The 25,840-nt window shown below is 48.4% G+C and overlaps 1 protein-coding gene and 1 long non-coding RNA gene across 4 annotated transcripts in view; one reads left to right on the top strand and one right to left on the bottom strand.

Moving 5' to 3' along the window:
- LOC139766550 (uncharacterized) overlaps nt 1–25,840 on the top strand; it is a 261,997-nt gene that overhangs the window by 193,617 nt on the left and 42,540 nt on the right. The gene's annotated exons all lie outside the window — the stretch shown is intronic.
- Nucleotides 4,823–25,840, bottom strand: part of LOC139766556 (uncharacterized) — a 51,426-nt gene continuing 30,408 nt past the window's right edge. The window contains exon 3 of the long non-coding RNA XR_011716920.1: nt 4,823–5,107. This is a non-coding gene — a long non-coding RNA (uncharacterized lncRNA). The remainder of the gene's footprint in view (nt 5,108–25,840) is intronic.

The following is a 25,840-nucleotide window of genomic DNA, read 5'->3' as shown; positions in this document are numbered from 1 at the left end:
GTTACTCGCCATCTCTGTAGGGATGTCATCATTGGGTGAGGTGTGTGGCAGTTCAAGCATTTGTGTATAAACCAGTGAATCATTATCGTGCCTTCATGTTTACCTTCCAGTCGTGACGTAATGCGCGCCATGTTGGAAAATATAACATTAGTCAGATTCATTTATATCTTCCTCACGTCAGATCTTGTAATATCTTGATAGATTAATGATCTCTAATGTGACCCCATGATTCGACCTTTGACATTTTTTTTTTATTTTTTGTCCCCGGCAGGTGAGTGTGGCAGCGGGACGAAGAGGAGGAGGAGGTTGACCCCCCCGGTGGCTGTGAGTGGTAGGAGCCCAGATCCTTTGTCTTGTGTGTATTAGTTTCTCTTACTCCTGGCTGCTGTCTCGCCTGACGCAGGTGAAAAGCTGGTGTTTACTTTGTGCTCACTTTTCACTTGTGTGTTTGGGTGTGTGTATGTGTACGTATGCGTATGTGTGGTCTTGTCTCTGGGTGTAAGTACCTTATTTTACATTACAGGGAATACGTTCTGCATTTATAGGGCCACTATCACGTAAACTCTTCTTTTTTTCGTTCAACTTCTTAATATTTTGTACGCTGTCATTATGCATTTCCTCATTTCTTAGCTTGCTTATTTCATTCATTCACAACTCATTTACAATACTTCTTCGCATCTTCTGTTATAACTTTCTCACTAGAATCTCTCGTCGCTTTTTTTTCTTTGCGTCTCCCAAATTACTGTTTACAGTCGACATCGTCAGTTTCTTTAAGTAGAGGTTGTCAGGCAATCCATTCATTCTTCTCTTCCACTGTGGGCAAATTCGTGGCATTGACCTGTCTGTAAGTCAGTTCCCTCTACAAGTATAATCTTTTGTTGCTCTCTTTTGGACCTGCTGCAATAGATCTGTGTGTGTGTCTTTCCCCTCAGTCACCATACCTGAGATGCGTCCTCTAATGTGGGTCTAATATGAACTCTAGTTTGTCGAACATTATCATATCCATGCACTCTTACAGTTTCCCTAACGCTTCTCCTGGTGTGGTATTCTGATGATCCCCTAAGTCATGTTTAAGCACAGATTTCATATAGTTTGTATCCCTCCAGTTTATGGTCATATGCTCCTCCTCTTTCACTGTCTCATATTGTCACGATTTTGTGTTCAATTGTGTGGAAGTTAAGGTTTCTTCGTAAGATGATGCAGTTGTCATCATTCCTCGCTCATCTCATGACTTCAGCACTATCAGTAAACATAGTCGTGTATGAGCGGCCATTCTGGTGATAGATTTGCGTCGATCATGAACACCAGTGGCCTTAAGCTGGCCCTGCGGCACGCCAGTGGCTTCCCCAGGCACTTCTGACACGCCTCCTGTCCTCACTTCCACTCAGATAACTTACAGTCCTCAGAATGAGTTTCCCCTCTTATTAATACCTGAACATCCAACTTCTGCACTAACCCTGTGTGTGTATGTGTGGGATGGTGTCAGTTGCCTTTGGAAAACCAAAGAACACGTATTCCACCCCGTGTATCTCTCGTCTGCAGCAGATCCCGCTCTGTGACACGTCCAAACGATGCTTTACCCATGACCTCTTTTCTCTGAGCACACGTTGTCTCTCTCCTTTTATAGTTTCCTCCTCGCCAGACACCATCATCTGTTTGCCCTCTGATTATCTGTGTTTGACCGTCCACACTCGTCAGGGATATACTGGTCCGTAGTGCTGTGCAGTTTCCTTACGTTCCTTTCTTTAAAGATAAGCACAACATTTGCTCTTCCACTTCCTTGACAGACCACCTTCTGATGGTGATTTATTTTCGATAACATTTGAAGCGTCCAGTAAAGTGTTCCGAACACCTTGACTGAGAACGTATTGAGGAACCTGGTCAGTTTCATGCGCCTTACATGGATCAGGACCCTTGACTAACTTAGCACTGTCTTTTCTTTCATTTATAATGTTTCCCAGGGCCTCCTCCACACCTCATCTTACCTTGAGTTAGAGTTATAGCGTCCTTCATTGTGAACACAGTGTGAAGCTTATCATTCAGGTCCTAACTCACTTTTCGTATCATAAACAACAAACCTTCCCTCTGTATCTCTCACAGTTTACGCCTGTCTGCCTCACTTATGGAAGTTTTAGATTTCCACCTGACTTGTCCACTCTTTTTTTTCCACCTTTAATTTCCGTTCGTCCCTCTTCCTCTTCTTCCCATACTCAACACTTGACACTTTTCAAATTCTGCTTCACATCTGTATATGTATGTCTGTGTGTCATTGTGTGTGTATGTTTGTGTGTATACATGTCTAAATATATGTCACTTGTTAGTGTGGTCTGTAGTTTTTACAGCTCCGGACATAGATATAAACACCTTGACCTATTTGCTTTATATGTGTTGCCAAACATCATTACCTCTTCTGACATTTAGCTCCCAGCACACCTGACCCTGGATCCTGCCCGTGGGTCCTTGGGTAACGCCATAGACTTGACGTAAAGGACTTCCGCTGAAGTGCTTAGACTCCCAGTTGTATTCCGAGATGTGAAGATATATATATATATATATATATATATATATATATATATATATATATATAGAGAGAGAGAGAGAGAGAGAGAGAGAGAGAGAGAGAGAGAGAGAGGAGAGAGAGAGAGAGAGAGGAGAGAGAGAGAGAGAGAGGTAGATAGATATTATTAGATCTAACGTTACTCATTTTTCTACAATTCCTTATCTTGCTCATGCCTCGCTTTCCCTTGCTCTTCCTCCTCCTCTCCCGCATCAGTATGGGTAGTGAACATTTCCTTCGCGGCGGACGCGATGCCTCCCGTACAGTGAGCGAGGTGCAATTTTTTTTCTCTCTCCTGTGTTACTCCCAGCTGAACAAGGTGACCTGACGGTGAACCTCCTGATCTTGTGGTGAGGACCGGGAGTCCATCCAGCAGCAGCAGCAGCAGCAGCAGCAGCAGCGCCGCCTGGGGAATGTAGGTGGCGGCAGCAGCACCTCCTCCTCCTCTGACCCTCCTCCCTCACTCCCTCCTGCCCAGTCATCCTGGCCGCGGGTGCAGCACAGGTGTTGGGAGGGACAGAACACCAAAGGCCGGTCCACCTGTGCTTGTCGGAGCACCACAGGCTGAGCCTCGTGTGCTTGTTGGATCTCAGATCCAGGTTTTACTGGACGCTTTTCAACTTGTTTTTGTTTATTTCTTTGAACCATATTTCGGTTATCTCTGGGGCAGAGGTCAGGGTTGGCTGCAACCCCCTCGTGTCGTTCACCTGAACTTGTGAGTCACCTACGCTGTCTTCCTCCCCGCCCCCAAGCATCCTCCCTTCCCCTCTTCAGCATCCTGTTCCCCTCCCCCAGCATCTGTCTCCCTCTCCCTCTATCCTACTATTCCTCCCTCCCTCCCTCCTTAACTCTCCCCCCGCCCACACACCACACACCGCTCACATCACCACCTTCCCTGCGACGGCCTGTGTTTCGCCAGGTCGCACATGACGTCCTCCTCGCTCATTGAATATAATGGTTTGAGGAGGTGGAGGCTGTCGCAACCCAAAGGCTGTGTTGGTATGTTGGATCATGTTCACCTGTAAATATTGGCTCATGTTATGCCTGGGAGCGATCCGGGGGCCCCGCTGCATCGTACTGCCCTGGCTGAGTCAGCCGCCAGGGATGGGAGAGAGACCCCGAGACCAGGGCAAGGACGAGAGGCCGTCAGGGAGGAACAGCGAAACTATGCGGTGGGGAGTAGGGGCCATGGAGCAGGGACAAGAAACCATGGGCTAGAGGTCAGAGACCATGGAACAGGGACAAGAAATCATGGGCTAGAGACCAGAGACCATGAAGCATCAATCACAGATATGGAACAGGTATTAGAGGCGAGAGAGAATGAGGCATGGACTAGAAAAATTAAGAGGGACATTGAAACCAGGGATCAGGGACCAGACAGTAGGTAGGACGTGTAGAGTTTAGAACCACAGCGAATAGACACTGTGCATAAAGGGGAAGTGCCCCTCCCATAGAGACTAAGAGATGAGGAGGCAGTGAGTGGAGAGGTGTTGGTTGGGCGGTGCACAGCGGGACAAGGCTTGACCTTTAGGAGCGCCATCTGCTGTGAAGACTTCTCGACTCGTGTAATGATGTGAACGGCATGACCTCTCGGGTGAGCTACGTGACCCCTGTGATAACACGGTCGTAATGTCAGAGTCAGTGTAGTGTTCCCGCGATGATAGATTGTAAGTTGGTGAGGAAGGATGAGCCAGTAACTGGGTTAAGTGCACGTACATCAGAGGAAGAGGCTTGACTGAGTGTAGCTGGAGGCGTCCCATCCATTGTGGTGGGATTATTACGTATTTGTAGCGTGACGACCTTTAAGTTCTACCCCTGTACCTGTAGAGGACCTGGAATTCCTGTGTTTAGCACGGACGATGTAGGCGGCAGACGGTAGATTGTTTTTGGTATGCCAGTATTGATGTAGATGAGGACCCCTCGAGGTGAAGTGTAGATTTGGTAGACGGTAGATCTCGTGGTTTACTGTATAAGGTAACCCTTGGGGTTTAACGTGAGTCATGGCGCGATATACCCAGTAGGTCTGGGATGTGAGAGCCACGACGTGAGTCAGAATTGAAAAGATGAGGAGTTATGTCAGTCAGTGTTTCCTGCTGTGGAGTGGCAGGAGTCAGGGTCACGCGCAGACGCCCCAGCCTGCCATTGTGTGCTGAGGAGACCGGGAGTTGGACGAGAGCTAAGACCCTCCTGCCGGAGCCTTAGGTGTGTTGTCTCCACCGTCGGAAGCTGAGAAGCGACCCTCCTGCTGGGGCCTAGGGTGAGTGTTGTCTCCACCGTCGGAAGCTGTGGCGCGACCCTCCTGCTAGGGTCTAGGGCGAGTGTTGTCTCCACCGATAGGAGGTGTAACGCGAACCTCCCGCCGGGACTTACGGTGGGTGTAGCGGGAGCTGGGTGCAGGAGGTGGAGGCCTGGGTCTTGGGAGTCGGCGCAGCAGAATCATTGAATCGTTTGGTGTGACGTGTGTGTGTTGGAACAGGTGATCATTTTCCGGAGTCGAACTCTCTCTATTATTGCCGCTTCTCCTCACACACACGCTGCTTCACCTGCACACTGGAAGGAAATGGGATGAGATGAGAAGGGGGCGAGGTTTCAGAAGACGTAGTTCTAACCACAGACGTAAACACGTGACGATACGTGTGTCCCTGTCAGCCCACAAAACCCCACCGTCTGTCATTCGTCAGAAGCGTTTCAGGCTACCTTCCAAACACGCACTTCAAGCCTCCTTCCACCACGCACTTCAAGCCTCCTTCCACCACGCACTTCAAGCTTCCTTCCACCATGCCCTTCAAACGCTTTAAACATCTTGCTTATTGTCATCTGGTCACGCTCCGAGCAGCACGTCCTGCCTTTGGTTCGACTATTTTGTTTACTTAATCTGCAACGTGTGTGCACATGTATGATGCATTTTTTTTTCCATCCACGTTCGCCATGTTCCACTTTAGATTCAGGGACACACGAACAGCTATATACACCCAGCCAGACCTCCCCCAAAATCACTGTGGTTCTCATGGCTCATTCCACAGCGGGAGGTCCTCAAGTTCATCAGCTGACATTAAACTCTTGAGTAGTTTGCCCTAAATGTTGACTGTACTCACCACAGAGAGAGAGCCCTTCTCCTGACCCCAGAGTACGGGGGTGTGGTGATGTGACCCCTGTTTCGGCTGAACAACTTTGCAAAGGCTTCAGTATAGTGTGTCTAGAACCCACACTACTACAGGAAACTGATGTGCTTGAGTTAACACAAGGGGAGCACTCTTGGGTGTCGTGAGGTCACACGACTGGAGCAGTTTTAAGAAGTTGGAGGTCGTTAGGGTAGTGTTGATCAGGTCCCAGTGACCAAGGTTGTATTCAGAAGTTCTGGTTAACTATTCCGGAGGTGTGACACCAGCAGGATCTGGGCCGTGATGTGACAACTGATCACACCTGTTTGCCAAGTTTAATTTGTTGGCCCCACACTTGTGATCGTCCCACACTTGTCACAGTTGCTCCACACTCGTCGACTTTGCATCTACTGTTTTGCTCACACAGAAAACTTCGTTACTGCTACAGCATATACTAAATGGTGTATTAGATGTACACTTACTCAAGAGAGAGGGAGTGACAGTGCCCAACGAGTGTAGAACTCCCTCCCCGCGCACAGTACAAATATAGGTTGTTACACACACCCCCTCCCTCTTGCCTGGCAATGCCAAGTGCCTGACCACTGTTGGTAGTGACCATCTCCGTGGGCGACCTGGGCGACGGTGGTGCGTGTGAGTGACATCTTCCAGGAGCCTAGGAAAGCATCCCATCACCACCCTGGGGGCACCACGCCCTCCGCTCGAGTCATGGACCTTCACGCACGCTACACACACACACACACACACACACACACGCACGCACACATGACTGTGGCGGTCCCAGCCTCTCATGGTGTGTGACGAACCAGTTAGTGTCATTCATTTGACTCCATTCTTCCTTCTGGGACGAAGGTAAGAAAGCCACGTCGTCGATACACTTTTGGTGTACATTTTCATTTTCTTGGTTGTTTCAGGGGGGACTCTCGTGTCATCGTCTGTCTCTGTGTTACAGTAGACCCAGCAGGGTTGGTCACCGTGGCCAGAGCTCGTGTCTGAAGCTGGGTACATCAGGCACTGATGACTTCAGTCGTCTGGTCGACCTATGCTTTAGTAAGCCTCGCTGGTTGCCCCGTCCAGTCTGTCGGCTCCCAGCCTCCCTCTCCTGCGTGCCCTTTGTTTAACGTTCGCCCCGGCCGTCCTCTTGTGTTTCCTCCTTCATCCAGGTATTGGTCGTTCTCTCCTGGCCACACTCCACGAGGCACTGTCAGAGGCTCTGTGTCTTGCTGGATGCAATCACGAGGTTATTCGGTGGGTTGACTGCGTGGATCGTTGCGGATGATCCTGCCAATAAGACTGCATATTTTCTCGATAAGAAAAGTGTTTTTGAAGAAGCGAGACACGTTGTTGCGTAGGGGAAATGCATATGTTGTGGGTAGTGACATGATATTCATAACCTGTTGAACAAAAGTGGTGAAGAAGAGTTTGCAATTTTCTGACGACTTTACTCCTATCATTTGATGGTTCTTGGGGCAGTTCTGCATTACCCGAGTCTACCTCCACTGCTTTATACAGTATATGAATATATAAGTTAATATGTATTGTACTTACTACCTATTTGCACCGTGCGGGGAGGGAGAGCTGCACTCCTGGCGCCTCTTTAACTTTCTTGACTGTTGTATGTAACTCATTACATCGTTTGTTGTCAACATTGACAGTGTCATCACCTAGCTTACTCCATCCCTCCGCTACTCCTCCTTGTAATGAAAAGGAGGAGTAGCGGAGGGATGGAGTAAGTAGACAAAGGTCATTACCTTTGTCTGCTTGTATAGTTACCCACTTGCATAGTACAGGAGAGAGTTCTCCACTCGCTGTGTGTGCGTGTGTGTGTGTGTGTGTGTTGGCAGGCAGGCAGGCAGACCTCAGAATATATCGGTCTGTGGGTATTTAGGTCCTGGGGCACGTAGGTCCTCCCGCCTGTAGCGCCTGAGTGTGCAGACGGTTCATTATACAGGTTCTGGGAAGTGTAGGTTGCATGCAGGTGCCGGGGTCTGCAGGCTGCAGGCTCCAGTAATACCAAGGAACAATAGTTCAAGAATCCTGCCCAGTCACGCACTCCCACTGCTCAGCCGCCGCTTTTGGCGGCGACGTAAAATTAGCGTTTGGTTCGCCGTCTTGCCATGGTGACTCCAGCCAGTGACGCTGGATGGATCAGAAGGAGATGGTCGCACGAACAGCTCTCTGAAGACGACTTGATACGAGTGTGTAAAAGGAATATTCTTTCTTTAGATATCGAGGAATACAAATTTTTGTGGGGTTATTTATGTTCGTAAAGTCATTTATTTTATAATGCTTATATAGACGTTGTTATTTGATTGTTCAGGAAGCTCATGTTCTCCGGTCATGTTAACGACGGCCTTCATGTTGGGAGTACTCAGTAGCGAGTTGAACACCCGAAAAAAAGGAGAAAATTGCGTAAGTTCTTCAGCATAACTTATGATCCAGCTTTCATTCGCCATCGGTAAGATTTTATGTTTACCGTGTGAGGAAGGCAGGTCGCTCGCTGATAGAGCCAGTGAACCAACCACTGGAACAGCCAGGAACGCACTGGATAAATATTGACCAAGTGGTCCTGGTGATCCATGCTGCTGCTGCTGCTGCTGCTGCAGTGGGTTCACGGCCCGTCGCCGCCTGACTCATGGGAACAGCTTCAGCAGCTGCTGAGGAGTGGCAGGCTGGTCCCAGACCCTCTCAGCTGTGAGGGAGGTACGGAACCTCTAGACTCGACATGAGATTAAAACGCTGTAGTGTACAGGTGTCAGTGACGGGGGACGGGCGTCTTCGCGAGTCTCCGGGAGGCGGTGGTCTCCGTCTGGTGTTGTGGTCAAAAGCATCTTGTTGTCTGATCTCTTGAGACGATGCTGGCCATGAGGAGAGGAGCCTGAAGGGTGTGGATGTGGCTCTTTGTATACTGTTGCACACCACACTTGCCATCATCATCATCATCATCACTACCTGCCATCAGCGCCACCTACCGTCTCCACCATTACCAACACCACCTCCACACCACCAATCCCCTCCTACCACCGCTACCACCCCCGTCGAACGGTGACTTCACCACGAGGACTGTGGGTGGTGCGTCACGCCCATGAGGTAAACATGTTTACGGAGCTTGCTGGCTCATGTTGTACCTGGCGATGAAACTCGACACCTGTGAGTCAGACAGCTACGTAACTTGGCTCTCTGTCTCCCTGTCTCCCTCCCTCCCTTCCTGTTCAACCTACCAGCCTGTTCCATGGTACTGAAGGTGGAGATCAGCTGATGGCACCACTGAGGCCATGTAGGTGAAGTCAGATCATGTATTCGTGTAGGGCGAGTGCAACGGGTTCAAGCTAGGTTTCTGCACGGGTTTAGGGGAGGTCAGGTCACCCAGATTAGCTTCTGTGCCAGGGTCAGAGCACCCGGTTCGTCGAGGTCAGTTCACTTAGTCCCGCTGGTGGGCTGGGATCAGGTCACTCGGGCCATCTGGTGGGCAGGGCAGTCGATTTCTTCACCTGGGTCCACTCCGGCCACGCTGCAACAAGTATATCAAATGACTTCCAGTGTATCCCAGGGATATTGCACTTCATTCTACCGTCCCTCCCTCACGGCCTTGAATTTGAAGGATTATATTTCTTATATATATATATATATATATATATATATATATATATATATATATATATATATATATATATATATATATATATATATGTGTGTGTGTGTGTGTGTGTGTGTGTGTGTGTGTGTGTGTGTGTTTTGGATCAGTTTAAGAAGAATGGACCATCCTGACGGTGGTCTTCGCGAGGAGCGCCCACGGCTGGGCGCCGCTGGACACATGGGTGTGAAAGTAGACGTGATGGAGCAACACGTCTTCAGAAGGGGAAGGGCAGGCAGGGTGGATGTGAGAGAGAGAGAGGATGAGATGGAAGGGAGGCGAGGTTGATTGACGTGGGTGTTGACTGACGGGGAGGGAAGGAGGGAGGACTTGCCTGAGAGCGGCCGGAGTGAAGATGGGTCTTGGGAGATCCAGGACGACGTGTGTATCTTCTCTCTCTCTCTCTCTCTCTCTCTCTCTCTCTCTCTCTCTCTCTCTCTCTCTCTCTCTCTCTCTCTCTCTCTCTCTCATTGTCTATTGTTTGCCGCGTTTTCATTTTTTCCTCTTTCTTTGTTTGACATGACGATAGATTGTTTGTTCCAATGCTGTTAGTAGTACTTGTTTGTCAGTGGTATGTTTTCCTTTTTCTTTTTGTAACCATTGTTGTGGGCCCGTGTTTGTATAGTGTTTGCCCTTTGTTTGGGGAACAGCAATTCTTTTCATTGTTTGGGATGCAAGATGAATCTTCATTGTCCTCTTGTCTAGTGGTGTCGTGTTTGCTCCATTATTTGTCATGGTTGCTGGTGAGCGTCCTTTGGTTATATATATATATATATATATATATATATATATATATATATATATATATATATATATATATATATATATATATATATATATATATATATATATATATATATAAATATATATATATATATATATTTCCATGTTTGTTCGCCTTTTTCTACGTTAGCGAGGTAGCGCGAGGAGGAACAGACGAAGAAAGGCCACATCCGCTCATATCACATTCTCTAGCTTTCATGTGTAATGCACCGAAACCACAGCTCCCCCTGTCCACAACCAGGCCCCACGGGCCTCTTTCCATGGTTTCCGCCGGCTGCCTCACGTATATCCTGGTTCAGTTCACTGTTACCGGACTCCGCCTGCTGGAGGTTCACACCGCGAGTGAGGAGCCGCCACCTTCGGCGAGGCTGTATCGCTGGGAGTACAGTCTCGTCTAAAGTGCTTCTCAATCCCAAGGAGTCTTCATTTGTCTGCAGCTGTATGTAGCGCAGGGCTGCACGAGCCTTTAGAAAGGGCCGAGATAACACTAGCACTCTTTCATAGAAATTGGTCCTTGGATATATATATATATATATTTTTTTTTTCTTTTCTTTTTTAAACTATTCGCCATTTCCCGCGTTAGCGAGGTAGCGTTAAGAACAGAGGACTGGGCCTTTTTTGGAATATCCTCACCTGGCCCCCTCTGTTCCTTCTTTTGGAAAATTTTTAAAATATATATATATATATATATATATATATATATATATATATATATATATATATATATATATATATACACACATACATATATACTCACACACACACACACACACACACACACACACACACACACACACACACACACACATGATGCTTACTTTGGTCAAGACACCTTGCAAGAAGAATCTAATCCCTTGGTCATTATATTATGACCCTTGGGTAGGAGGTCTTGACCTTTGATCTCAGCCTTGAATGGTCACATGAAGGTCCCTTAAGGATGAGGGTAAGACCCCCCAAGAGTCGTATCGTCATCCTCAAAGTGTCTTAATCATCATGCTGAAGAGGCTTACCGTCGTGCTCATGCTGTTAAGCTTAAATGTTCTCTCTCTCTCTCTCTCTCTCTCTCTCTCTCTCTCTCTCTCTCTCTCTCTCTCTCTCTCTCTCTCTCTCTCTCTCTCTCTCTCTCTCTCTCTCTCTCTCTCTCTCTCTCTCTGCCTAAGCTCAACTAAGTGAGGTCTTCCTGTGCTTCCACGTGAGTGTTTCCTTCCTCCTCCTGCGTGAGCCTAGTGTCCTCCTTTTGTAAACATGAGTAATGAATGACTCCCCACTTTCCCCGGAACGTTTCTCTCCTTCCACTCCTGAAGCTTGAGTGTCTCCCACCACCTGCCTCCTGAGACTTGAGTGTCTCCCTCCACCTACCCCCTGAAACTTGAGTGTCTCTTTCCACCTACCCCCTGAAACTTGAGTGTCTCCCTCCACCTACCCCCTGAAGCTTGAGTGTCTCCCACCACCTGCCTCCTGAGACTTGAGTGTCTCCCTCCACCTACCCCCTGAAACTTGAGTGTCTCTCTCCACCTACCCCCTGAAACTTGAGTGTCTCCCTCCACCTGCCTCCTGAAACTTGAGTGTCTCCCTCCACCTACCCCCTGAAACTTGAGTGTCTCCCTCCACCTGCCTCCTGAGACTTGAGTGTCTCCCTCCACCTACCTCCTGAAACTTGAGTGTCTCCCACCACCTGCCTCCTGAGACTTGAGTGTCTCCCTCCACCTACCCCCTGAAACTTGAGTGTCTCCCTTCACCTACCCCCTGAAACTTGAGTGTCTCCCTCCACCTACCTCCTGAAACTTGAGTGTCTCCCTCCACCTACCCCCTGAAACTTGAGTGTCTCCCTCCACCTACCCCCTGAAACTTGAGTGTCTCCCTCCACCTACCCCCTGAAACTTGAGTGTCTCCCTCCACCTACCCCCTGAGACTTGAGTGTCTCTCTCCACCTACCCCCTGAGACTTGAGTGTCTCCCACCACCACCTGCCTCCTGAGACTTGAGTGTCTCCCTCCATCTACCCCCTGAAACTTGAGTGTCTCCCTCCACCTACCTCCTGAAACTTGAGTTTCTCCCCTTCCTCTCCCTACTTCAACTTGTCCACCGCCTTCTACTTTCCCCTGCTGAGACTTGAGTGTCCCTCTCCCTCCTCCTGCTCAAATCCGGGATACACCAGCTCGTGCCACAGTCGGTACAAACATACTAATGGAAATGACTGGCTGAAAGTCGTGCTGTGGGGCGACGCGTCGCTGTGTTTGGTGGTGGAGCGTGGGAGGTGGGGGAGGGTTGTTGGAGGAGGAGGGAATATACTCAGGGTCAACGGGGTGTGTGTGTGCGTGTGTGTGGTGGGTGGGAGAGAGGTCGAGTTAGGGTGGGGGATGATGACGGGACGGTGGTCACCCGACCCTCCCCAGAGCCCTCCATACTGTGGAATATTCTAATAATGCACGGTAGGTACTTGTGTCGCTGGGAGGTTTTGAAGAAGCCTCGGTATTCTTCTAACTTTTTCGCCAGATCAGCTGGACTGTTGTCAAGCGACGACAGAATAATAACTAACAACGAAACGAATGAACCAGTTAAGTGACATTTATAATCACAATGCTTTATCGAAGTTACTCCGTCGCAAAAGAAAAGTCAAATAAGGCTCTTGTTTTGTCCTCTCGTTTCACGAACCTCACTTTGCACACGACGACGCAGTCCTTGAGAGCGAGCGACGCCGTTGCGACCCTTGAGAGCGAGGCGATAGGACGACTCTCGGGCATGTGGAAGACTCCGTCCTTTTATAAAAAGATCCCGACGTAGTTACAAGCCAGGCCGTCAGACCCGCGGGTCGTTACTTTTGGAATGAAGTGCTGGTATGTTATATATGGGGGTCTGACAGCTGAGCGTGATTGCCTTGGTTCCTTTCTCGTGGAAGAGTGCCACCTTGGAGAATGCTCTCCTTCTGTTATTGATACTGTGTCGTTAGATATTTGGTACGGCAAGTCGTGGTATTTCAGGATTGAAAAATACGACTGAAATGACAGCGAGTTGTGAGTTGGTATTTATATCCGCCAGGGTTCAAGGTCGCTTCAGGCAGGACACACACACACGGGAGGTGAGGCAGACTGTTTACGTAGTGTCTGGACACACAATTATTTTCCCAGGAGGAACGAGGACACTGGACCTTCTCATTGGTTGTGAGGTATTCTGACGTATCTATGACGTAAACTTCTACACTTGGTTGAGCGGAGTCGGTGGGTGTGTGTTCGCTCACACCTGACCGTTCTGCTTGCGTGACAAAATTCCTTCGGAAATGCTTCACTTGAAATTTTATGGTTTGCTGAGTCTATGTTGATTCATACGTGTTTATTTTTTACTCTTGGCCTGATTTTAATGTACCCCACGAATCAGAAGCTGTGTCCATATATGACTGTGGTTTAGGGATGTATTTTTTGTCCTTTTTCCGTTTGAAATCTGTAGCCTGGCCAGTTTTCAGGTGTCATTACGATAGGCTCACTACTGTGGACAGGGAGAATGATAAGCATGGTGTCAGATGATGGGGTATGAGATGATGGGGTATACATCAAAACAGATCACATAACTGGCGGTGGACACACATTCTTCCCGCTCTTCACGCGACCTACGCTTTATGATGTCAGGAATCGTACACAATGAGAGGTTGATATTTCGCTTAAGTCTTGCATGTAAACCACTTGAGGATCTGTAGATGGCAAGAGTAAGGAATCAGTTACGCCGATCCAAACATCTATAGAGGAAGGCCTGTACGACCACTGAGCACAATGCTTGCGCCCCATGGGTACGATGGGCTGGCCTTTCTACCTCCTCCTTCTCAAAGGTCTGGACAAGGGCCAAGTCATCATACCCAGGGCTAGTGCCGTCATGCTCAAGGGACTAAGAGCACGTGCGACGCCTCCTCCTCCTCCTCCACCTCCACCTCGTGTGACGATGCATCGCCATCGCTACAGCAGAAGGACGTGGACAGAAACCCCTTCAGTCTGGGCTACAGTCCCTGATGGTATACCAAGCACCGAACACACTTGCCTGACGGACAAACAGGACGTTTCAAACGGTCCTGCTGCTCACCCGTGCGAATGGCATAGTAAGCAGTAGCTTATCAAGTACGCCTCTTTAAAAATCAGTGCGTCCATGACTGGTACATGGAGAATGGTGGAGTCATCCCGCGCGTGTGTGTGTGTGTGTGTTGTAAGGCAACCACGTCCGGTGGAAGGCCTCTCATCGGTTGACAGTTCGTGAATATATGAACGACCTCCGGAGGGTTGGATGTAAGTGAAATGAGAACGAGAAGGTCTCGGGAGCCGTCATTTAGAACTGGTTGCTGGATGTGAAACTCAAACTCACGTATGGCATCATTGCCGTCACCGATCAGCCAATGGCAGCGCGAAACGTCACGGATACGTCATAGTTTGTCAGGGTTCGTGGTAAGGACTTGTGCTTTTTTTGGCTTTCCTTGGACGGGGGGAAGAGAGAAAAACGCAAAATTGCTCGTTGAAGAATCCAATTGGATTGCGATGGTCAGCCGGGCAACAGAGATCAGACACTGCTTGGCAGAGCCGGACGTGTAGGATACATACATGGGACACTCACGCAGTGGGAGTTGCACAATGTGTTCTTCCCGGTCGTGAATTCAGCGGTTCGAGTCCTCTCGCGTTGTGTCTGAGGTGTTGGGGTAGTGTCCCCATCCCTCTTGTAGGGGTATGCGTGTTATCCCCGTCTTCCCTCGTATTCTCTTCTGATATTCTAACCTTTTGAACTTTGGTCCTGTGAGCGGTTTTTTGGCTGTCGCGAAGAATAGCTTGCAAAATATAGTTAGTGAGAGGTGTCAGAGGTCACGCTGGCAGACCTTAAGCGGAAGACAACTCGAGAGAGAGAGAGAGAGAGAGAGAGAGAGAGAGAGAGAGAGAGAGAGAGAGAGAGAGAGAGAGAGAGAGAGAGATCCGCCACGCTCAGCCACATTCCATGATCCCGAAATTGGACGCGATTGTATCGAAGATCATTGTCATAGTGTGATCGGCCCTCAGTGTTGTGTACGGCTCGGTGCTGGGCATTACATCCGTTGTTTGCTCTCAGACTCCGGACCTCAGCATGGCTAGGTAGATTTTCCTATCTTGGTTACTGTCCGTAAATCCTGGTGTCTGCCAGTAAATCCAGTCCTCTGGTGGTAAATACCATTATCCTGGGGATTTACCGGTAAATCCGGATTATTTCGTGGGATCGTAAATCCCATTGTCTTTGTAATCTACGGGTACATCGCATTTCATGATTAGTAATTTCAGTTATATATATATATATATATATATATATATATATATATATATATATATATATATATATATATATATATATCCCTGGGGATAGGGGATTAAGAATACTTCCCACGTATTCCCTGCGTGTCGTAGAAGGCGACTAAAAGGGGAGGGAGCGGGGGGCTGGAAATCCTCCCCTCTCGGTTTTTTTTTTAATTTTCCAAAAGAAGGAACAGAGAATTGGGCCAGGTGAGGGTATTCCCTCAAAGGCCCAGTCCTCTGTTCTTAACGCTACCTCGCTAATGCGGGAAATGGCGAATAGTTTGAAAGAAAGAAAGAATATATTATATAATAATAAAATATATATATATATATATATATATATATATATATATATATATATATATATATATATATATATATATATATATATATATCGTCCGGTTGTCCTCTCATTCATGTTTGTGTATGTGTGAAGATCGGCTTCCCTCTGTTAGTGACTGTGTCTCAGAGAAGCCATGGGAAGAGAAGCTAGTGTTTCAAATGCTTTAGAAATGCCTCACCATACATGAGAGGTCTATGGGACGCAGCATTTACATATAGCACTGTACAGTTAGTAGAACTGTCCACTGTTAACAGGAAGTGGAAACGCGACTCTCATCCCGCGTGTAGCGGCTGGTCGGTTTTTTTGGAGGTGTAGAAATCCTGCAGTTGTTGTACGGGCAGCGGCTGCATAACGCATGCTGTAGTCACTGTTTGTGAAGAATGAAACACTCACTCATCGTCCCGGTGTGAGGTGTTTATTACAAGCCTCTTAAGTGGCAGCAAGGGACCAGTAACGATGGAGACAGATAGTTGCGGACGGAGAGGCAAGATGCTCTCCTTGTGGTAGGAGAGGGAGTGCCTGGCACAGACACACGTACGTCAGGTGTGTTGTGAACCTGACCATTAGTGAGGTGGAGGTACAGGCGAGGTGTAGCCAGACAACTCGCCAGACTGGTACATAATATGATTTGTACGCCGACGGTTTTGACGTGAAGGCACTGGGTATAAAAATTGAGGCACGTATTGCTTAGACGGATCAAGAGTTAAATCACTGGAACGTAAATCCTCATGTTGAATGTTATCTGTGTAAGAGACATTTGGAAGCGTGACGAGTTTTGGGTTGAAGGTAGCGGGTGTAGGATGGTGGAGGCTCAACCTGGGGTAGATACAGGCCCCAAGGGGGGACTGCTGTACTACTCCACGACTCGCTTCCTGCACCACCGGTCCTGTACGCCAGCGGTCACCCCTTAAAGTCGTGTGTCTGGATGTCATGGAGTGGGTTGGGTGCCCCCAGCCTCTCAGCCCCAAGGGTCAGGAGCCATAGCAATTTCTTGAGTCTGTCTGTCACTACATGGCGCAAATGCCCAACATCCTTACTCCAAGGGTCAGTCCAAAGACCTGAGATAACATCTTGTCACTCTATGCCTCAGTGGCATCACCTTCCTGCCCGAAGGGTCAGCCCAAATGTCTTGGGGGGGGTCTCTGTGCATCGTTCCTCGGGTCAGTGGCCTACGCTACTTGGGTCAGGGTGCCGCTTCGCCAGGAGCCAACCAACGCCCACGAGAGTGGAGGTGGGGATGGAAGGCTCCCTCAGCTTGCCAACTGATTGACTAACGCGACCCCGAGTTCTTAGGCCTGGTTGAGACAGGGTTCCTCAACACTGCATTCTTCTGGTCAGTAAAGTTTCACATTTTGGTGATGAGTTGACCACGAAAAGTTTTTTTTTGTCAGTCAAGTTTCTCTTGTCCTTTCTTGACGTGAGTCGAATTTAGAGACCTGAGTCTCCCCGACTCGTGAGTTGAGTGTTGGCTTCGTAAACCCTTCAGATAACGGTCGGGAGTCACATACAGGTCACACTTAGACTCGGGACACACGAACAGCTTGGGGACAAACGATCTATTACAACTTCGGCCAGCCCTTAGGTCACCCCCAAACTCAGGCTACACAGACAAGGCTGGGGGTCACGTCCAGATCGAGGTCACAAACACTCAGAGGTCAAATACCGTTGAAGCCAGACTTACCGGGTTACCAACCCCACTCCCCGCACTCCGACACCCCTCGCCTACATATTGTAGGTCATGACCTCCTGTTGTGTTGCGCCGGCGGTGGCCCCACAGGTCAGAGGTCAACTTGCTCTTCCGTCGGGTTAAGTACCCATTATCTCTGACGTAAGCGTAGTTTCGCTTCCCCTTACCTACAGTCTCATGGAGTCTGACTTCACCTTGATTTTTGAGGAGTCTTGCTTCACCTTACCCATATGCTTGAGGAGTCTGCTTCACCTTCTCTAGATCCTTCAGGAGTCTTGCTTCACCTTCCCCAGATACTTCAGGACTCTTGCTTCACCTTCCCCAGATACTTCAGGACTCTTGCTTCACCTTCCCCAGATACTTCAGGTCTCTTGCTTCACCTTCCCTCGATTCCTCAAGACTCTTGCTTCATTCTACGTTGGATCTTGCAGGCTTCAAATCTCGCGCTGCTCACCTTCCCGCGCCAGTTAACGGTCCTTTCTCTGGTACAAGAGACGTTTTCTCGTAGCAAGAAGAGCCCACTGAGGGAGTGACTTGGATCATGGCCATGACCTGGGAAGGAGTCGTGACCTGGAGGAGGGAGGAGGCGTGGCGGCGACCCACAAGTTACCTCACCAGGGGTCAGGCAGGAGGACCACTAACCCCACCCTCCCAGAAGCGCCCTCCTACCTCCCAGCCAACGGCACCCCTGCAAGGCCGCTGTAACGGACCAGTACGGGTCATACCGCCTTATCCAACCCGTAGAACTATGAAGCCAACTTACTGTCGTCTGAGTGGAGGAGGAAGAGGAAGAGAAGTTTAAACGGACCTCAGCCGTGTCGCTCTCCTATGGCTGCGGGAAATGATGACCCTAAAAGATGTATTATCAGCCATGTTCTTGGGGAGATGTCATGTAGATGAGGCCTCGTCATCTGGTACAACTAACATTTTTCAAAGGTCGTGATGAGTGTGTGTGTGGCCGGTGGCAATGGTTGAGTTCCATGGATCCAAGACCCGGCTTGTGCTAAGGTTGAGCCCTGGGACTCCCGACGACGACCCACAGACTCGGAGCGCTGCCACCGAGTCTGGCTGGTGTCAGTTTTTGTTAGGGCCTCCAGGGCTCAACAAGCTGCTATAGAGCGACAGGCTGGCTGTTCCAGGAACTTCCTAGACACTAATTCCGGTTACCTGCAGGTGGGTGGGGGGAAGCTGTGGACGGCCTGACCTGCCATGCCTTCCTCACTGCCCACAGTGAACAGGTTGTGTAGAGCAGATGACGCTGACAGCCAGCTAGCGACCATCGGATCCTTATCCAAAGACTAACAATAGAGCGGATCAGAAATTCCACTGGTTCTCTGCACACCCACAGCATCAGAGGCTCGCAGATGCACATGACCCAAGTCCAGTGGTGAAGAAGATCCCTGGGCGGGTGCAGTTGCCGGGTCGCCCGCCCGCCAGCCAGCCAGTGCGGGGGATGGGTTCGTCAGTGGTTGGGCGTCATGATCACACAGGGGACGCGACCAGCGCCTCAGGGACAAGTCTCCAGGAAGCTTCCCCACCCGAGTGCTTGTGGGGACATGAAGGATGCTTGACCATCAGCATGGCTGTGGTGGGAGGTGACTGCTGACGTATGTGAGCACCTGACACTCGCTCATGCCTTCCCCCTAGACACCCACACACACTCACACACACACACACACACACACACACACACACACACACACACACACACAGTTAAGAAACTCTTGTGTACACATCCTCTCCACACACACAGAGCTTAGAAACTCTTGTGTACACATCCTCTCCGTCGTTTTGAAAGAAAATGTACCATACTTACATGGAAAAAGTAGTGTGGTAGGTGGTGGTAATGGTGTGTGTGTGTGTGTGTGTGTGTGTGTGTGTGTGTGTGTGTGTGTGTGTGTGTGTGTGTGTGTGAGTGTGTGAGCGAAGCTGTGGTCTCAAGCGTGTGATGCTGGGTTCTTGAGAGGAACCTGGGAGGGATGGGATCTGATCGTCCGTCTGACGAGTTTGTGTGCTACAGATGAGATCATGTACTCCTTACCGTGTTGAACTTGATGCTAGGTAAGGTTAGGTTCTTTATCTGAACAATTTGTACCTTTTATTTGTGGGTGTGTGTTTTCCTCACACATCCGTAGGTAAATTCCAGTACCCTGGGAAAGTTATGCACCAGCTACTCTTGACTGGATTAGTAGTGTCGGTCAACAGAAAACGGGAAGAGGTCTCCAACGCTGCCTAGTAGAACCGTTGGACCTCGCTTTGGGTTATAACGGACCTCTACCTCCCCTCCCTCACTCCCTCATACCGACCACCTGTCCTTGTTTGGCGTTACTCCGTCAGTGGTCAGCAGTGGCGGTGGAGGCTCCGCCTCGCGAAAACGGTATGACGCCGTGTTGGATCCTTGTATAGGCCAATATGGACTTGTAGCCATGTCTATATACAGAAGAAAGTCAGCCAAATTTGGCCAGACTTCCGAAATGGATACTCGTCTTTTAAACTCTCAGAAGAAAAACTTAACCCCACCCCACTTGACGTGTCTCTTAAGTGAAGCAGTGTTTTGGCGGTTTAGACTTTTGCCTTTGTAAGTAAAGTACTTGAAACTCTCTGCGCCTGACCCACATCGCATTAGTCGCATGTGATCATAACACAGTCTAAGGTACTACATATTAGTTGTCAGCAGGCCATTGTTATAAGTAAATCATATAGAACGTAATGTGAGTACGTCTTTATTCTTCGCCTTTGTTGTGGCAAGATGATACGTTGATAATCCGTCAACGAAAACAAATAATCTCCGGTTTTGCACGCAATACCGAGGTGGAATGCGCCGACTGATGTGTTCGCCGTCATTACGCGTTGCTGGTAGTGTTTGCTTGCCGTGCGGACTCTATTATTATAGTGGAGCCTCTGCCGTTGCTCTGGCGTTGGGGGGGCCACAGAGGCTGACTCCGTACACCGGTGAACGTCATTATGTATCTGTGTGTATCGATGTTACAGTTACAGTTTGGGGGTCGGTTGATGTTATGCGTGAATTACCCTGTGCATGAGAGATCGTCAGCCCAGTGAGTAAAGGCTACGTTGCCCGCTATGTAAACACCGATGTCGTAAAGTCTCTCCCTGTATGTACAAATGGTGAGGAGCGTTTCTAGGCGCGTTACGTCATGTATCTAGCTGTAATCTTTGTGTAATATGTGGTAACGTAGGTTACAGGACTGTACTTGATGAAATATTTGAAAGAATCGACCTAGATCGTAATAAGGTAATACATCACACTTAAACAATAACCATAATGATTATGATAGCTAGAAGTGTAGAAGGTTGAAGAAATTGATACCATATATATATATATATATATATATATATATATGATGTGTGTGTGTGTGTGTGTGTGGGTGTGTGTGTACTTAAGCCATCACTTCATAGAGTGTTATAATGCCATACATATCAGTGCTAACAATAGATATCCAGGTTTCTTTACGTATGTTGGAAGTATGGACTCCACAGATTGGTAGTCATCAGTCCTTTGACAGATGCCCATTAAACACACGTCGTGTAAACATTGGCTAACTCGTCCCTTACGTGAATGCTTCATAACGGGACGAGATGTGCGTAGATAGCTTCATCGTTAGCCATGCTTGATCATCTGATTCCAGCTTCGCTTTCCTGAACTTCACTCGCGAAGGTTAAACATAGTAATGTATAGGATATATCTCCCAAGTGTGGAAGCAAGGAGTGAAGGCGGTGGTTAGCCTTTGGGTGTTGTTGGGGGTCAAGCTGCATCATCAGCTGTAGCCGTCATTCGAGTGTAGTAGTTGTGGCATTACCGCTCGCATGAGACGCATGGCAAATATATCGTTGGTATGAAGGACTCCGTCGGTCTGAAAGATGCAAAAACACACAACGCGCAAGTGGAAAATATAACCCATTTCCTACGACATCTTAATAATGCTGGTATTCCTTGCCTCATGTCGAGTGACCAGCTTTGGGACGGCCTCATATAGAGGTCAGTGAGTACTGTCTTGCCCCCCGGTGGTCACCCTGCTCTTTTGAACAAGGTTGGGCGAATTCATTTCGTGTTGAACCGTCATTTTGCATTAGACTGTACACGTCTCGTCACGACAAGTGTAGATTTCTGACCCGGCCATGTTGGTCTTTCTCCTTACACGGTCGGTGACACACGACTGGATGTGTGTGTGTTTCATTCCGTGGTGGCGCGTAGCGAGGACACCGTGTCGACTCTGTTGTAATGTCAGGGTTGCGTGGGGTGGTTGCGCAGCCGAGGACAGGGTCTTGAACGTAGCCATTACACCGTGTTTTGACTTTTCGTTTCACCATTTAATGAGAGAGTTGATGTCCAGTGCTGGGGGGGTGGTGTAAAGGAACAGGCGAATCGAGGGTGTACATTTTTCTTTTCCGTGTCGATGCCTGGATTTGATAAGCTCAACTTTATCACGAGCAGATTATTAAAGGCCTCACTGTGAATCGAAGCTTCGAATGAGCCACGATTACTTATGGTATTTTTTTCTTGTTGCATATTGCGTCAAGATTAATGATACGGTTTAAATGTTACACGTGTTTTTGAATGCCTCGAGTCGGTATTATCACCTTGAGCCAGCGAAGGAAATTTCTGTTACTTACGATATTATTCTACTTGCATAATGAAAGGAAAAAGGTGTTGCATGTGGAGCTGACGTGTGCCTCCCTCCATGAATCATGTAAAGGAGCCACAGTTTCTCTTGAATATTATCTCGAGTTTCTCATTGATAAAGATGAAATGAAAATTTAGCTGTTTTGCCTTTGAGCGAAAGCCTCACTGTGGCTCGCAACCAACCACAGGAACTAGGGTTAACTTTTTGAGGCGTTGGAAGCCTCAGCGTCACTGCTCTCGGGGGTACAGTGTCACTGAGGGAACTAACTGCGCCAGAGAGGGACCCCGGCTGGAGCACGGGCCGCAGCCACTACCCTCCTGTTATCTGCTGGGGGTTATGGCAAGTTTTTGGTGATTCCGTGGACGAGGCTGCTTGGCATTCACCAAGCGCTGGGTCAGCGTTCCGGGATTTATGATCAATGTTCTTGCATTAGATGATGTATTGTATCATCTTTTTTTGTTTAGCACACTTACCGAACATCGAAAGGTAAGGCAAGTCTTACTTAAATGAAGAAGTAGAACACACACACACACACACAGACACACACACCTTCCAACCCCAAGATCCCCTTCAGGGCTCGCGCAGCACTTGGGCATTGTGGATGTTGCATGCAGGGCACCGAGGGGGTCTTGTGCTCAGTTCAGTAACTGTTTGTCGCGCTGTAGGGTTGGGTGGCGTCCGGAAAAAGCAGACCAAGGGAGGGTATCATGCTGGGGGGACGTGCAAATAAGGGCTGTGGACAGGAAGGGAAAACTACGTACATTGTACACGGTAAGATTGTTAGCATATTTCCTCTTGTTTGAGAAGGTGGCAGGATTAAACGTTGATCTAGAAGGAGTTAGATTGTCCCAGGTTGGGATTAAGGAAAGGGATCACGCCAACCGCAGGGAAAGATTGCTTGCTGTATGGGAAGCAGAGGTAACGGAGTTGAGATCCACAACGAAGAAATTCGCCACATTTGTGGCGTTTGGCAGGGTAAGTATGCCAGGACTTAGCTCCATACGATTGTGGTTCAGGTCACCGATTCACCTTCGTCTCTGGAAATGTGACCAGGGTTTTTCTTGTTTCCTTGAGGATGTATCGATGGTGGAGGACATGGACACTTGACCACGGGAGATTACATCTTGAAGCGTAACGCCAAATGCCGTGTTAAAGTTAGGAGCTTACGACACAGTCAGCTCTCGCGTTTGTGATCTTGGTGGCACAGCATACGTTTCTCCGTGCGAATTTACGACAAATTATGCGTCTGCCTTTAGTGAGCTTACGACACAGGAAACCTCTGCAATTTTCACCTCCCGACTGTCGTTTTTGGCACGTGTGTCTGGGCGCCTTTGACTTGTTTGTTTTAATGTGACATTTGTCAGCGCGTTCGTTTGAAAGCAAAAAGCAAAAAAAGATTGGATTTCGAGTCTCATTGGTATTTACCAAAGTTCTCTCGCTCGTAAACTTTATTATTCGCTCGTAAACTTTATTATATATAAATATTTTGAGAGGTTTGAGGTGGCACGGTGCTGCAGCCTGTACGATGAATCGATAATTTAGTTTTTGAAATGAAAGTTAGATTAGGTTAGGTTAGGTTAGGTTAGGTTAGGTTAGGGATTGGTTTATACGGTTCATGTGGTGGGCTGTACACTTGCTGTAGTGGTACGTTTATACTGTTGATGTGGTGGGTTTATACTCCTGATGTGGTGGGTTTATACTCCTGATGTGGTGGGTTTATACTCCCGATGTGGTGGGTTTATATGATGTGGTGGGTTTATACTGATGTGGTGGGTTTATACTGCTGATGTGATGGGTTTATACTCCCGATGTGGTGGGTTTATACTGATGTGGTGGGTTTATACTCCTGATGTGGTGGGTTTATACTCCCGATGTGGTGGGTTTATATGATGTGGTGGGTTTATACCGTTGATGTGGTGGGTTTATACTGATGTGGTGGGTTTATACTGCTGATGTGATGGGTTTATACCTTTGATGTGGTGGGTTTATACCGTTGGTGGTGGGTTTATACCGTTGATGTGGTGGGTTTATACTGATGTGGTGGGTTTATACCGTTGATGTGGTATAATCTTATACTGCTAGTGTGGTCGGCTGATATCAGTGATGCATTAGGCTCACACCCTTGATGTGGTCGGCTTATACATCAGATCTAGGCCAACACTGGTGATGTTCTAGGTGTACATAGCTTTTGCATTAGGCTCACACGAGTCGTATAAGCTTCTATGACTGATGCGATCATTTGAAAAGCCTGATGGAGTGACGTGGTATGTGAGGAGTGCACGGCCGACGTGGTGAGTCAGTGTGACAGGATACATAGCTCATGACTGGCTCGTGGTGACGGTGATATACGGAAAGGGCTGGTATGATAAGCTTATGAAGCTTCTCATAAGCTTATGCGATTGTCATGGGCAGATAGGCTTTTCCGGCTGGCGTGGATAAGCTTATACAAATAATGATCGTTGTCGCAAATACTGATGGTTCTATATAGCTCATGTGGTAGACCTACATAGTTTATATGGTATGTTTGCATGGTGTGTCATGAGTGTCGTATGTGGCTGGGGGAGGCCGCCTGGTATGTCTGGTGGAATAAGCTTGCATGGTCGGTGTGTAGCCTGATGTAGTGTTATGTAGAAGGCTTATGTAATTCATGTGACAGGGTAAAGCAGTGTACGCGATAGGCCTTTGCTGGTTGGTGTCTGGTGGGCTGGAAACCTGTGCGTGATTAGGTTTCAGAACTTAATGTCATTAGGCTGACTCTCAAGTGGGACCGAGCCATCACGAATGACGAGGGAGTTGGGCTACCATCACCGTTGGTACCCTCCAAAAATAATGATCCACATTGTTGGAGGTAGTAGTGGGATACGAGCTTCTCAGAATCGGTCCACGTACAACGCTATCAGCGTCAGACCCTGTAACTGATAAGCTGATAAGCACTATGATTCAGACGTTGTTAAACCCCACGCGTTTACACAGATCTGGCCCGTACCTTTACCCCTTCCCCTGGTACTACATGGTAGATGCTTGTGTGTGCATATATACATACATTCATAGTTTTACGTTCGTGCGTCGTTGTCAGTCGTGGAATTAGCCGGTGCTTGGGGTTACGGCTTGGAGGGAAGTACCGTAAGGATGGACGCCATGTGAAAAGATAAGCGTGTCAGTCATGTCCGCCTACCTACCGGAGGAGGGCCGGTGCCACGCCACTAGGGCGACAGACGACAGTGCTCCGTCCCTGCGACTTGTCGCCGGACGCCCCGTTCGCCTCCGGGTCGTGCATCGTCGTCGGTGGCACACCTTGAACCCGTCGTCATTTTGTCAGTGGTGCTTGCGGTACGCGACGAATAAGTGGACGATCTGTGTACTCAGACGAAGGGATCTGTCACGTTTTCTATTACGGAGACGAAAATGAGGTTGGAGAATGGCAGTCAGTGGTGGTGGCGGTGTTGAGCGAGTGAAGGCTGGCATCGGATGGAGCCAGAGACGATAAAGATAGTGCGATTTAAATTCGTCTCACGCGAGGCGAAGGTTCGTTGTGTCTCGATGGTGAAAGAGATAATGCTATAGCTCTCACTTGTCTCGAGTGATCAAGATGGATCCAGTCTGCTTCAAGGGACATGCAGATTAAGGAAAGGGAAAAGATGTGAATCATGCTGAGAGATTAATTTTTCAGTATTTGTTAATGTGGAAGTTCGTATCAGCTGAGTCGGTTATTCATTGCGGACGTGATGTCTAAGCTTGCCTCAGCGGGTTGAGATAGCGACATGATTTTTAATTCCAAAGTTGC

The sequence above is a fragment of the Panulirus ornatus genome, chromosome 58 (assembly GCF_036320965.1).
Source record: "Panulirus ornatus isolate Po-2019 chromosome 58, ASM3632096v1, whole genome shotgun sequence".
NCBI lineage: Eukaryota > Metazoa > Arthropoda > Malacostraca > Decapoda > Palinuridae > Panulirus > Panulirus ornatus.
This window is presented reverse-complemented; position numbering and strand designations above follow the sequence as displayed.